This window comes from Xyrauchen texanus, chromosome 50 (assembly GCF_025860055.1).
Source record: "Xyrauchen texanus isolate HMW12.3.18 chromosome 50, RBS_HiC_50CHRs, whole genome shotgun sequence".
NCBI lineage: Eukaryota > Metazoa > Chordata > Actinopteri > Cypriniformes > Catostomidae > Xyrauchen > Xyrauchen texanus.
Genome location: NC_068325.1, coordinates 13,735,453 through 13,750,011, shown reverse-complemented (window position 1 = coordinate 13,750,011; position 14,559 = coordinate 13,735,453). Strand labels below are relative to the sequence as shown.

The window sequence follows — 14,559 nt, the reverse complement described above, 5'->3', positions numbered from 1 at the left end:
CTACTTTTAATTCTCATTGAATATTCAGTTCCACGTGAAAATATGTCACGTTACAGAAGTAAAATGGGTTACGAATGCCATTTTTTTATGTTGAAAAAATAGTGTCACATTAAGCAAATAAAGAGAAAGATCTGTTTACATTTGTTAAGTAATTTCTTCCCTTGTATTTTCTGCACACCCTGTTCTTCCTTACAGTCCAGCAAAAAAAAAAGTGAATGTTCCCTTAGGAAGTTCCTTATGAACCGAAGCCAAGTTTGACACCTTGAAACATCATGACGCACGCAAATGTTTGAACATTCTTTTACACAAACCAGATCAAAAGAATGTGAGGATTGGATGATTAGTTATTTTTTTACAAATTGTTTACAAATTTTGAGTGACAAGTGTAAGCTATGACAAAATGTTGACCTTTTTGATAAATTTACAGAAAGATGGCACAACCAAATTTTTCAAGCATTTACATTTATGCATTTGGCAGACACTTTTATCCAAAGTGACTTACAGTGCCCTTATTACAGGGACAATCCCCCCGGAGCAACCTGGAGTTAAGTGCTTTGCTCAAGGACACAATGGTGGTGGCTGTGGGGATCAAACCAGCAACCTTCTGATTACCAGTTCAGTGCTTTAGTCCACCACTTATTAAAATAATAAAACAATAAACCATCCAGAAATTCTTCCAGTTCACTTCTATTGTAAGTGCCTCACTGTAAATTCAGTGTTTGGTTGGTTTAAATCAATGGAGGGGCAAATTATCTTGTGATAATCAACATGTCACAAATGCTGTCCAATGGGCTTAACTTGTATTGAACCCAGAATATTCCTTAAAGTATATTCCCTAATATTCCCTACTACCTTTTCAGGCCACTGTATTTCTTAAAATATATTTGTCTTGTTATTAACATAGTAAGTTACAATAAATAAATACAAACACTTTAAGTATAGAAAAAGATAGAATAGCTATCAATTTCATAATTACTACATCGACCACAGATCACATAGGGCTCCATTATGTGGCATCAAATAAAATGAAGTTCATGAAGAAAACTCACAGCCTTCGGCAAAGTACACAGAGCAAGTGACAGCCGAAATAATGAGGACAGAGCATTCCCTTATGTACACAACACAATGGATTCATGCACACATGCAAAAATTTAATAAAAAAATCGACACACACTGTACCCCTATGCTTGCCTAATCAATTCAGCGGAGCATGCCTTCTCTGAAACATCTCCAAATTCAGAGGAGTGGCTTTCCCTTATTTGTGCTTGCGTGTTTGGAAAAGCCTGGACACTCGTTAATGTACGTAATTTACCATTACTTTTATCCTGATGGAATCTTAATTGTGCTTTTACAGTGCCTTCTAAGAGCCATTCATCAGCGTCACAACCACACACCCATTCACAGGTGCGCACACACAGACACAAGCACAAGCTTAATGACATTTCCCTGAAATCAAAGCGAATGTGCTGTTTTTATTTTGAATTTGCGAGCCCTCTATTAGTATTGATCTGTACCTCGCCATGCCCTAGCAAAGCTGAAAATATCACAGTTCATGTGTTGTTTTAAATCTTTATCCATGTTTATTTGTGAATTTATTGCCAATCGATTTTAAAACTTGCACCACACTTTTATTCCCCCGGCTAAATCTGAATAGTTTTCAATGCTGGTCTAGGCTGGTTTATGCTTCCTTATGCTCAGAAGCCAGCGTTTTGCTAAGCAGTTGCTAGGGTGTCCAGGAAGGTGTTCATTTTTTGAAGTCTTCTAAGGGACCGTTCACAAAGGAAACATACTTGTGTCAGTTTTAAGCTGTTTTAATACATCAAGGCATGATTTTCTGTAAAGAAACTGTGCAAACCACTGTATGTCTTAATTGTAACACATTTAAATAGATAAAAAGCACTGTAATATCAATATACAGCCCTACAGAATACAAGGATGTTTCCTGTGTGAACGATCCCTTAGAAAACATTAACAAATATTTGTAACTACTGAATGAAAGATGTTTACGGTTATGTAACGGTAGGTGGGTTAAATGTCTGTGAAAGTCAAACTTGGCCATATTTGTTCTGACTTTTTCCCAGTGGGCCGACGCAATTAGGGGCCGATCAGGGGTAGACTGGGCATCGAAAGAACCCAGCGGGCCGGTGGGTTGGCCGCGAAACAGACCGAATGGGCCACGATAAGCTAAAATGAGCCGCCAAGTTATGCAATCCCGGGCCTATTTCTCTTCCCAGTCCAGCCCTGCTTCAGACCTATAAACAGTTTTCCTGGGACTTGACATGGATCAAAAGTCATTTTCGATGTTTTTCTTGCTATTGTTTCATGGGTGTTTTTCCATTCACCGGCATTGCTTTCTCTCGCAGATGGCGGCTGTGTGGAAAACATTGACGCCACAGAGAAAGATCAGTAGAAGGTGTGAAAGGCAAGGGTAGAAACAGGCGATGTCTCCGCCTTCTTGGAGAGCAAAGCAAGGGCTAAAGAGGTCCAGCTGATCCAAGTCATAGATTTCATCGATCTCAACGGTTGCCATTTACAGTTGCCATCAAACCATCGGTAGGTTGCTTGCCACTGGAAAGCCCTTTTCCTTCCCTGGACCGCATCGTGTGACCCTCCTGTCATTGCAACCCTGAGGGCTATCATGGTTACAATCAGGCCTGTGCCTGTTCCTCTCCCTTCTAATGTTCCTCCCGCCCTGACTGCACACCTGTTTTAAAGCACAGACAAGAACAAACAGTCTTCTGTGTATGCTGTACTGAGAGTCAGTGCATTGCTCAAATGCTTGTTGTTCTTGTCTGCCTGCCTGGCCCACCTACATTTTGTGCGCACAGCATCTGCCGGGCTGTAGATCAGGCCTAACAGCACTTCCTGAATTCTTTGATGCTGCATTTTAACCTCCCTGCACTGGTACTGCAGGTGTCCTCGGGGTGGAGCGGTATTCTTTTATGCAAGTAAATATTTTCTCAAATGAGTAAAAACTATGTGGTATTGTTGCGCAATGACAGACAAATCCCACTCATCCTCATGAGGCTGTTTTTAGTTATATGCGTTATAAGCAGCCACTTAGGGCCACCGATCCACCTGGGTGCCCCACAAAGCAAGGTTTTTATTTATTTATTTTAAATACACTCACTGAGCACTTTATTAGGAACACTATGGTCCTAATAAAGTGCCCAACGTGGTCTTCTGCTGTTGTGGTCCAACTGTCTCAATGTTCAGCATATTGTGCATTCTGAGATGCTATTCTACTCAATACAAATGCATCCAATCAGGTTTAGGCATACCTGAAACCAACATAATTATACAGAGCTTCCAGTTCCAAGGCGATTATCAACAAGTCGTTCAAGAAGCCCACAGGCTAGTCGAATGAAAATATTCAAATATGTAGTTTACCCTTAATTAATATGAATGATCAGTGTCTCTTAGTACACTTAGTAACCACCTGCTCAAATGAAAGAAGACTTGGTAGTGGAGACCTCTGTGGGCTTTTGTTGCCCTTGAAATGGCCCTTGAAAGAATGCTTTGTACGAGGCCTAAAAGAGCCAACTGTTTCTTTGCGTAAGGACACCCCCACCACTACCGCACCCCACCCAATAAAAAAAGAGGGGGCATGGGAGGTTGGGGAGGTGGATGTGCTGTAAACTGGTCATGTATTAATTCACGCTATCTGGTTGCCCGGTTTCTTGTTTTACAAAAAGCTAGCAAAAGACAGATTGGTTATCAGGACCAGCTGTCCTGGGCACAGCCGCTCTGCTCTCTAGGAGGCCGGCGGACTTGTAGACACAGGCCAGGAGCAGATGGACAGAGTCCAGGATCAATCCAGTGAATCGAGAGACGCCATCTTGACGTATGGGTGGTTGGGTGAAAAGGTGAATTAGAGTGAATGTGACAGAAATAAGAGGATATAGAGAGAGAGGCACTGATGTCACTACCTATGCATTTCAATAGGGGGCATGAGATGTCAACAGAGGTCATTGTGCTAGATGTATACAGTAGTTTAAATTTTTTTTGCAGGTTTTTGGTTTTCAATGATCTGATATTACCGTATAGAACAGTCCACAATTTCAATATCTTCTTGATTCCTTTGGCCTGGGACATTTTGGTTGTGGGGGATAGGATTTTCCATATTTCATTGATAGACACAGAGGTAAAGAAAGATTTGAACTTGTTTCGTGGTCTCCCATGAGCACCTGCACAGCTCAATATCTCAAAGCACTTGCACTGACATAAGGCCAGCATGAAAACTATGGGAAAAAAGGCCTGCATCTTCTTGCATTGTCGTTTCTTTTTTCACCCTTTCTTTTTGTAAGTGAATACAGAACACCATCCATCTTGGATAGTCACTAATTTGGATCACAGACAGAGGGACTGGTTTAGAGCAGTGGGGGCTAATTCGGTCTGTAGTCCATCCGTCTTCCTGCATGGAAATGTCGCCTCCATACACAATAAGTGCCTGGCTCAGACCCTGGAACTCCCCACACCAGGAAAAGACAACATATATGACTGGCTTTAGCCCTGTCTGTTCTCCCTCCCCCCTTTGTAGTAGCATCTGTTTTGTGTTAGCCTGTTAGCTGCAACTGCCCAGAATCATCCAGTTTAGCTAATGTTAGCTATAATGCAGACAAGTAAAACATGTCTAGTTGTTCAGGTATATTTCTTAAAGACTGCATGGGAAAAATGTTGAGCTTTGTTGCTTTTAGTGCATGCCTATTACACTCTTTTAGCATGTATATTTACACATTTACATTTTAGAGTCTTTTTCTTCAAGAAAATGGAACAAAAATATTGATGACTCATGTTGCACAAGAGATTATTGTCTAGTCAAACGCTCTATAATGAGAATGTCCCTCTCCCTACACTGAGTTGCAATTAGATGTGTTTGGAATGGAATACTAGCTTACTACTTACTGAATGCTGCACAGTATGGACTGTAACCTGCCTGTGAAAGTGATTCAGTTAGGATTATTCCACAGTAGTTTCCAACATATCTGTCACATAAGGTTGCCAACTGGCCCTGCATTGTCTGCAAGATTCCCTGCATTGTAGGGCTGCATCTAACGATTATTTTTGTTGTTGATTAATCTATCGATTATTTCTTCGATTAGTCGACTAATCTAACGATTATTTTTCCGATTAATCTAATGCATATTTTTGGGATTAGCCGATTTATCCATTGGTAAACTTTCCAATAAATAATAAGTACAACTTCTACATTAGTATTTCAAACTTTTATTAATTCATTTTCTGAAATTTTTTTTGTATCTGTCCCTATTCAAATAAACAATAAATAAATAAATACACTAGATTACAGCATAGGCTACTGTTAATATGTAAATATAACATTATTGTTTGTTTTTAAAGTCTACATTAGAGACATCTTGCGGGACGGATTTCTCCCTTAATAATTCCTAAAAAGCGGACATCTCTGTTATTATCAATGAAACTGACTGCACAATGAATCTTTCATTATATCGATTTGCCAGTATGCAGAATTCAGCACTGAACAAAAAGTCCATTTTGAGCGGTGAGGAGATTCCATCTTAAATGCTTCTGATTGGCCATTGCGTTCAAGAAATCAACACATATGTCTGTGATTGGCTACATTGTTAAGCGCTGCAACATGTTATACATAGAAGCGATTTACAGGCCAGGGTCTATCTATTTCGTTTTAGTTGTTCTTGTTGCTTTTGTGCAACAGATGAATGACAATTTATTTGTTTTGAGATGTTCAATTTATAGATTTCTATTTTGCGGGAGTCCCTGAATCGTTTTATTCTCCCATAACCAGCACACACACGAGTGCATTACGCCAGCGCCCGGCCATCAGATCCCGTGCCGCACTCTGTTGTGTTGGGTCCGCGGAGTGCATGTCTCTAGTCTACATGTGCATACACAACTTTTAAAAGCGGGCAATTTAAATGCACTGAAGGCTTCGTTGACAGATTTAAGTTGAAGTTATAAATGAAAGTCCATTTTATTGTGCCGAATGGGCCAATAAATTACATCTGCACCGTTAGCAATTAACACTATTAACTAGCACACAAGCTGTAATAGCTGAAAAAGAAGGTATGACCGCAACAACAACTCCAAAAACTCACTGTAATAAAGCCTACTACTACCCAGCTGGCTCGTCGTTTTGAGTTCAGCAGAGTCACAAGATGTTTCCTTTTAAGATGCTCGTTCATAGCAGTTGTGCTGCCATGGTATGACATTTCCGCTTTGCATAGTGAACAAAGCACCTTTCTGTTCGGCTGTAGTTTAAAGTATTCCCATACTTTGGATGATCGTGGTCTGGCTTTATGTGATAAAGCCAGATTGTCATTTTCACCATGAGCTGGAGCAGAAGCCGCCATTACTCGATATTTAAACGTAAATAATGAATGTGACGCGTCGACGCATTTCATTCGTGTCGACGTATTTTCATAGTCGACGTAATCGATGACATCGACGCGTCGTTGCGGCCCTACTGCATTGTCCTGCAAGATCTCTCTTATGGCATCCTATTGTCCAGTGTTAGACATTAAGGGGGGCTCTGGGCAAAAATGCCAACAAAAAGTGCGCCCACACAAAAAAGTGCTGAATGGGGTTTCGACCAGGGCACCATACAAGCTAGAACCGCTTCTGCATTTGGCAGTTTGATCAAGTAATGATTGAATAAAGAGATCCTGGGAGATATTACTTCATACATTTTTATACTGAAAATGTCCATAGTATGCATACTATATACTGCAGCAATAGTAAGACTAGTATGTTAGTATGCAATTTCGAACATAGCCATGGTTAATGGCTGTGAAATATCTAAAGCCTATTGGCTATTTAGACAGAGGGACAAGTCCTTCAATATATCAAAAGGTCATAAGTTAAAACCAGACAGAAAATGATATTTGTCAAGGCATTTCAAAGGGACTTTAAACTACTGCATTGTAATACAACACACTCAGGCTGAGAGCTTACAAGTTAGAAGGAAAATATGCTATGATTCACTTTTTATGTGTGACTTGTTACAACAAGTTACAAACTTGGCAACTGGTCACTGGTGTGACTGAGAAATATCATTTGTGAGTCTGAAGTCAGAGGGAATGCACTAATGTGCATGACTTCCTGTGAGGGTAATGAGTACCTACAGTTCCCTGCTGGGAGAGGAAGTAGAGTGTAAATAGAGGGTTTCCCACCTCGGCAGCACAGCCGTTGTCTTTGAGATAAGAATGTAAATTTCACAATGGCTGCCATCAAGAGATTCCAGCCTCATGTTCTCTACCAGGCGCTTGACTGCCTGTTAAAATATATTTTGGGTTTGCCTGCCTGCCTAGTGGGGGATTCTACTATTTTAAAACTGGTGCATGCATGAGCTGATGACAATAGTTATAGTTTCATAGTCTATGAAAAAAGTACTGCTCTTGTTCAAGTGGAGACGTATTCACCAATCCAAAAATCCATTTGAATAGAACACTTAAGATACTAAAAATGTTCAGTGTGTAATTTTCATTCTCAAAATACTTTCTCCTATCCCAGCTTAATATGCAATGACAACTATTAGTAAGCCATTAGTGGTTTGATTTCATGAAAAGTGTAAATACTGTGGAGTTTGGGGCAGGACAATATGTTTGTATTACAGCTGTCAGAATTTATGCATTAACGCATGCGATTAATTAAAAAGGTTTAATGCATTAATTTTCAAGATTAACCCATTTACAGTTAATACAGCATAAACACTTGTGTGAAGGGTGGAACCTCTGTAATGTGTCTGCCCGGAGTCATTACACTTCACAAACAGACAGAGCGCCAGAGGTCTTCTAACAAGATGAGCCTACAAGCTTAGCATACATTAGCATAATGCAGCAGTACCATTGACATTCTATGGGCTGTACTGTCATAATACTCTCCTATGATAGAACCGCGGAGGTTTTTATCTCAGTAAATAAAAGAATCTCTGACATCACTTCCCTGTCAGTGATAAAATGATCACTCTTAAAGAGCTCTTAGCGCTATTTAATGTACAAAACAAGCCCTGATGGGACTTGTAATGCGCATTTAAATTACCACAGAAGCAAGTCAAGTCTTAACTATCACCAAAATGCAGAAAGGCACATTTTTGTCTGGAAGCCCTTTTCAAGGTGAGTTCAAAGCTCAGGGATTGACACTCTGACGTGAATCATGAACGCAGCTTCAAGATTGCTTTAACAAAGCAGATAGCCTAATCTGTCTTCCGGCAGATTAGTATTGCTGAGGATGAAAGTTTAAAAGATTGAACTCCCATTGCAATGAATATGCAACCTATGGGGAAACTGTTTCTTTCAATGAGTCAACCTCCCAATTACACTTTGGGAAACATTTAATGTTACTCGAATTGGTGCTGTTTTAGTGAAATGTCTTGTGAAATAGGCTTTGTTTGGAAAATGTTAATAAAGCATTATATTGTTATATATAGTTGTATTATTATATTTGTTTTCTTTCCTAATATGGAAATAAATGCATTTTGACAAAAAAATAAGCACTTTCAAAATGTGCGATTAATCACGATTAACTGCCAAAAAAAAATTATGCGATTAATCGTGATTTTAAAAAAAAATCCAGCTGACAGCACTAGTTTTTATCCATTGGCAGACAAGGAAGTGTGTGGGAAATCTGTTTTAAAACATAATTTTTGCAGTTCCATTTAGTGAGACTGGTGGCACAGAAATCACACACTTCACCTTTAACAAAAGTGATATTATACATAAAGTTAAGCAGCACTAAATTAAATTGCAAAGATTTGTAAAGCTCAATTTTTACCCCTCGGCGAATTAATCTTTGCTGCTTATTAAAATGGCAGCCTATTATGATATAGGGGCCTTTTCAAACAAGTAAAAAGAGTAAGCTGGCGCTGCTACAACACCAAAAAGATCCTTTGTGAATTGATTCAGCTCTTTTGAATATTTAAAGGTAATGTAATGGCTTGGTGTGACAAACCAGACCCAAATCTCAATTTACACTGTCAAGCAGTCATTGATTTAATTTTGGGATTTATAGAAAAATTACTCTTTTCTGGAGGCAAGGACAAACGATAGTGGAGCAGTGATCTGGACAAATGCACTGTGAGATTTTCGTTCTGCTTTTTACATTTCAAAGCATCTAACAATCTCATTTAAATTATTTACTAGGCCCTGTGATGGAGAGCCCAGCAGAAAGGTATTGATTGGACTGATTTAGGACCTGCTGCTCGGCTAAATGCAATTCTCTGCTGCGCTGATACGTGTGTGGGAGGTCTGGCCATCTCGGACTCCATCGTAAAACTGCATCAATCAATCAGTATTTAATAAGGTAGGGGTGTGAAAACCTGCTCTTGTTATTTAGCTAAACACAGCAAGCTAAATGGCTATAGTGGTACAGTCATTTTCTTTTTGATAATTGCACATTCTCACCACAGAAAAGATTGTAGACTCCAAAGCCTACCCATATAGCATACGTAAATCTCTGAAATGTTTGAAAAGTAAAACACGCACTGAAAGTGACCTGCATCATGCCGTCAACCTGTTCCCAGCTCATGACGATGGGGAAAGCGAGAGGGCTGTATTTGGATTATCTGCCATTTGGATTTAAATAAGCAGATCCTTAAGAGCATATGATTGGCTCATTATTGCAGTGATTACTTTTTCAGCTGGCAACAATTCCTTTAACCCTAACTGATGCAGTGTGTAGCTTTTCATTTCTTCATCAACCATGTCAAAAAACGTATCCTGTGGTCGTGGAATGGATGTTACTGTGTTTCAGAAGGGGCAAATTATTGGCCTGCTTCAAGCAAAGAAAACAACTAAGGAGATTGCTGAAATCACTGGAATTGGGTTAAGAACTGTTCAACGCATTAATGAAACCTGGAAAGATAGTGATGAACCGTCAGCTTTGCCGAAGAAATGTGGTCTAAAAAAATCTTGAATGATCGTGATTGGAGATCACTAAAGCGCTTCGTGAAGTCACATTGTAAAAAAATCCACATTTTAGTGAGGCTAATTGGAAAAAAATTACTTCAATTTGCTAGGGAGCAGAAAGATTGGACTGTGAAGCAATGGAAAATGGTCACGTGATCTGATGAGTCCAGATTTATCCTATTCCAAAGCGATGGTTTGGTGAAAAAAAAACAGGGTAAGAAGGTAAGCACATGAAGTGATGCACCCGTCATGCATAGTGCCCAATGTACAAGCCTCTGGAGGCAGAGTTATGATCTGGGGTTGCTTCAATTGCTCAGGTCTAGGCTCAACAACGTTATGCGGTTATAAAATGAAGACTACCTGAATGTAATGAGTGGCCAGGTTATCCCATCAATGGATTTTTTCTTATCCTGGTGACACAGGCATATTCCAGGATGACAGTGCCAAGACTCATCAGGCTCAAATTGTGAAAGAGTGGTTCAGGGAGCATGAGGAATCATTTTCACACATGATTTGGCCACCACAGAGTCCTGACATTAACATCATTGAAAGTCTTTGGGATGTGCCGGAGAAGAATTTACAGGGTGGTCTGCCTCTCCCATAAAACATTTATGCAACTCTGGGCGGACATAAATGTTATAACGTTGCATAAGTTTGTTGAAACAATGCCACGACGAATGCATGCCGTAATCAAAGCTAAAGTCGGTCCAACAAAATATTAGAGTATGCTACTTTGTTTTGGCCAAGCAGTGAAAAGGAGAGGTTTCCCTCATTGGAGCTGCCATGTTAGAATCACATGAACAGCAGAATACTACTTGCAGTAACATACTGTTATGAAAAATTTGAATATAATAAAGTGTTTCAAGATTCATGCGCTCACAATGAACACAATCACTGTCAGCGAGCACTGTGTCAGCGTGAGCTCAGCACCGGCAATAACAGTGCTCATAATGAATGGGAAAACCCACTTGATGTGGGGGACAGGAGGCAAGCAAGGCTCAAATACAGGAGTGATAGAGGATACACTGTTCGTCAGAGCACATGCAGGGAGGTACAAAATTATCCATTCACTGTTAAAATGTTTCAACAACGAAGCAAAGATTCGTGCGTCCAGAGCACGAGAGAGGAAATAGCGACCCAGAGGATAAAAATTCTGATGAAGTGGCGCTGTGCATGAGTTTATTGGGCTTCAGAAATCATCACTCCTGGGAAGAGTTTCCCATAGTGTCAGCTACTTATGCAGCGTCGAAGTGACCATCTTGAAAGAGAACAATACTCTAATAAACACTCACATGGGAGACTCGACACACAATTGATTTTAATAAAGTTTGACACAAGCATGTTGCTAAGTTAGTAACTCTTACAAGCATAAAATACATAACACACACAAATTTTGGGTAAAACAGTCAAAGTTGAATTAGTTTTGTATTAGTTTTTATCAACAATTATTGGTGTTTAATTACGTTATTTTTTTGAATATTTAGGTTATAATTAGGTATCTTTAGCTTACACAAAAGTGCATGTAATGCTGCCTTTGAACTGAAAAGAAGATATTTTAGAAGGTAGCAATTATGTTGCATTCTCTTTGGAACAGCCTTTGCATCAGGTGCTATAATGCCTTAAAATCCTTTCTATGTAAGCAGCTCACTAGGTTTCAGAACAGAACCTGGAACAGAGACCCTACAATTCTCTGACATACTTCAACCTAAGCTTCAGTGAAACAGAGCTGATATTTCTGTAAGGGCACTTTGAGATACCAATTCCATTATTACCGAATAGGAGTGCACAGTGAGGGGATGCAATTGATGATTAAGAGAATAGCCAGCATGGGTCAAAGGATCATCTGTCTCTCTGTTCTCAGGCCAATGTGTACAGATCAATACATAATATCTTACAAATTCAATTCGACTTGGATCAACCCAAAGAGGCGGGAGCCTTGCTCTGTGATTTGTAGACAGCTTCAGAGCAAATCCTGATGAACAGTATGGATTGAGTGCATTTGTGTGCTTGTATGTGTGTGTAATGCATTACTTGGGTGTGTAAATAGGCTTGTGGCATATGGACAATTTGAGTAATGGATAGAGAGGGAACTATAGTACAGCATTAATCAAAAACACTCATATTCAATGTTGGGGAACGTTACAATAACATAATGGGTCACAATATTGTATGCAATGACATATAAGCTATAACACGAAAAGGTGTGTTCCTCGACTTTTTAATGCTGAGAGTCATGAAAAGAGTATTTGACACAATTGCGGGTAACAGTGTATCACACCCGAATGTTCCATTATTGAAAAAATATTTTTGATAGTTTTCGTATACTTGTTTTTATAATAACTGCACATTTTTTGGAGGGCACACCAGCTCAAATTTTTTAACCAAAATCGCACACCTGCGAGCTCCAGGGCAGAGCAAATGATTTATTATTATTTTGTCCAAATGAATACATCTCAATTCCAGCACTCAAATTTACTTTGTTCACCATGAGTATTTTGAGATATTTAAAACAAAAAAAAACTTGCTCTCTGTATGTCACTGATAACCATGACACACACTATATAGAACTACAATGCACATCATGCTCACACAAGTCCTACAATTATTATTATTTTTTTTAAATTGAACATTACTTGGAAAAAAGTAATCTGATTATTCCTATCAGGTAGACTTGTAGACTTTAGTGAAATTTAAGATGACATTTATTTGATGAATATAAAACAGAAAAGTAATGTCTCGCTTTGGCGTAGGCCCCGTCTGGCGGTCCGAAGAAGTTATACTCGGAACCGTCATATCCTGCCGGAGATAGGAGGCAGGGGCGAGGAGCCTACCCCCGTGCAGGACGGGACTCAACTGGTGGTGGTGGGGTGGTGGAGGTTGCCGTGTTAGCACACTGAAACAGCAATGTGATAGATTGTGAGCAGACTTATAAAGCAATGGCTTACATGTTATTGGCTGGGAATTACCCTGCTAATGGTGCGATGATGTATAGCTGCTAGTCTTCCTGCAAGAACTACACAATGCTTACATGTACTGCATGTTACATGTAACACGTTTCCCCAAATGCTGCTCCTACTCACAAATACATTGATTATTCCCATATGAATATCATAAAGAGATTAAATATAAACTGCACTGCTGTGCTGGAGAGTTCCTGTTTCTAACTTCCTTTTTAATCACCCCAAACATGCCTGTTTTACATTATTTCCAGACTGACACAGATCTTGAAGATAGAAAATGTAAGAGAGGAATTATTTGTGTAAATTCTTGTGTTGCTATGTTCTATTAATGCTCTCGATGCAGCTAGTTTTCAGTCAAATCCAATTACACGGTTAAAGAAACCAATGTAACGAAACTGAATGAGGGTAAAGACATTGCAGCAAGGTCAACTGAAAATGCACGCATACAGTATATGTGTCTATAATGTAATGTGCGTGTCAGTGTGTGTGTAAATGTGAAACTGGCTGGCTTCCAACAAAGTGCATGTAGAGCTTTTTTGGGCTTAAATGACGGGGCCGCTTTTTCTCTGAAGCTGTGCTCTGCAATATTTACCAGAAACAGTTTCAAAAACCTTCTTCTAATCATGTGTACAACATGAGCGAGAGAGAGAGAAACCATGTGCACAGTTATCAGCGCAATTACAAGTATGGCACTGCTTGGGTTCACAGAAACTGAATCGAGTCATTTCATAAATAGCCATGTCTATGTGATTTGCATTTCTTGTGGTTAAAGCAGTAAAATGATAATTGTCGGCATTGCTTGTGATCTGCTGACAAGACCAGTCAAGACCAACATCAGTTTTCTACGATGTTCCAAGCTAGTTTAGAACTGGTGGACTGGTCTAGCTGGCTTGCTCTGCATTAGAATAAATGGGCTTTCTTGTTGCCGTTTGCATGGGAGTTGTTTCTGCATTTTTGTTCCAAGGTTAAAGGCACATACATTTGAGTCTACCCAACTGACGTCTTGCAATCGATTGAAAAGAGAGGCTCTTGACCAGGCAACACACCTTCTCCCATAAGTCTCAGAGCACAGACTCTGCAACCCATCGGTCACACTGATCGCCAATATCTGAAAGACCTCTCCACATTCTGCACCAGCCCGCTAAACAAAATCCCTATTGATTAAACCTCCCCCCTTTTTAAAGAAAGGCTAAAACAGCACTCCGGGAGACTTGACTGATCCCTCTCTGAACAATTAAATCCAACTGAGAAGTGTTTATTTTGATGCCTGGTGAATGTTCCTGATGCCAAAGACCTTTCTTCTAGTCCATGGGGACTGAAAACTATATGATAGATATTCAGTCTCTGGAGAAGCCATGACTGAAAGTGTTAGGGATGGGCATGAATACTGGAGAAGACAGCAACAATAATTGTGTGATGTGATTTTTTAAAATATTCCTCAAAACGTTATTTTCGCTTTGTGATTAGCGATGGTGATTTTTTTTGGCCGTATCTTGTGTGTGATAGGTTAGAGTTGGGATAAAACGGGGTATGCAGAGTATTGGGGTGCCACACAAAGGGAGTGCTGAATCAATTCCAAAGGGGGTCGTGTGTATGTTGGGGGGGGGGGGTTGGTGCACAGAAGGCAAACCTTAAAGGGGCGCCAATTTTGAACTTGCATACAACCACGGAAATAGGTAGCTGTGTCCCTTGCAGTA

At 39.8% G+C, this 14,559-nt stretch overlaps 1 long non-coding RNA gene across 1 annotated transcript in view; it reads left to right on the top strand.

The window, feature by feature from the left end:
* Positions 1-14,559, top strand: part of LOC127641166 (uncharacterized) — a 37,120-nt gene that overhangs the window by 18,300 nt on the left and 4,261 nt on the right. The window contains exon 2 of the long non-coding RNA XR_007970148.1: positions 9,138-9,297. This is a non-coding gene — a long non-coding RNA (uncharacterized LOC127641166). The remainder of the gene's footprint in view (positions 1-9,137; positions 9,298-14,559) is intronic.